Below are 944 nucleotides of genomic sequence, written 5' to 3'. Positions count from 1 at the left end.
ATCTCTTAACAGTATAACCGAAAAAAGATACCTGCTGCCAAGAATTGATGATACTCTTGATGCCCTCAGTGGAGCCAGGTGGTTTTCAACTCTGGACTCAGAGTCGAGTTTCCATCAAGTGAAACTGGCTGAAGCAGATAAACCTAAGACTGTATTTAGTTATGGCCAAGGTCTCTGGCAATACCGTGTGATGCCATTCGGGCTTAGCAATGCTCCAGCAACATTTGAGAGGCTGGTGGAAAGAGTATCGGAAGGCCTACAATGGAGTATAGCCCTAGTGTACCTGGATGATGTCATTGTGTTTGCAACAACATCTGATGAGGAAATGTCCCGGCTAGAGGAAGTATTCAATCATTTGAAAGTAGTAAACCTCAAACTCCATCCCAAGAAATGACACTTGTTCCAAAAAGAGGTGCTTTACTTGGGTCACATTGTAAGTGAGCATGGTATGAGAACTGATCCTGACAAGGTGAAAGCAGTGCATGATTGACCAACACCAGACAATGTGGGAGAGTTAAGAAGTTTCTTGGGACTCTGTACTTATTACTGAAAGTATGTGAAGGACTTTGCAACTATAGCTGCTCCACTACATGATTTGACTAAAAAAGGCCAGAAGTTCGAATGGACAGTTTCTTGCCAGCATGCTTTCATGACACTGAAAGAAAATTTGGCCTCGGCTCCACTTTTAAAGCTTCCAAATCCCTCACTTCCGTACATATTGGATTGTAATGCTAGTAATGTCGGAATTGGAGGAGTGTTGTCTCAGAAAGTGGGCGAAAACGAACATGTGGTGGCCTACTTCAGTAGGGTCCTGAGTAGACTAGAGAGGAACTACTGTGTAACACGGAGGGAACTCCTTGCTATAGTAAACAGTCTGACATATTTCCATCCTTACCTCTATGGCACCAGGTTTACCATCAGAAAACGAACATGTGGTGGCCTAC

At 43.6% G+C, this 944-nt stretch overlaps 1 long non-coding RNA gene across 1 annotated transcript in view; it reads left to right on the top strand.

Annotated features, from left to right (window-relative positions):
- Positions 1-944, top strand: part of LOC111085329 — a 19,505-nt gene that overhangs the window by 13,020 nt on the left and 5,541 nt on the right. The gene's annotated exons all lie outside the window — the stretch shown is intronic.

This window comes from Limulus polyphemus, unplaced genomic scaffold (genome assembly GCF_000517525.1).
Source record: "Limulus polyphemus unplaced genomic scaffold, Limulus_polyphemus-2.1.2 Scaffold335, whole genome shotgun sequence".
Classification (NCBI taxonomy): domain Eukaryota; kingdom Metazoa; phylum Arthropoda; class Merostomata; order Xiphosura; family Limulidae; genus Limulus; species Limulus polyphemus.
The sequence above is the reverse complement of the archived record's forward strand: the minus strand, read 5'-3'. Positions and strand labels throughout refer to the sequence as shown.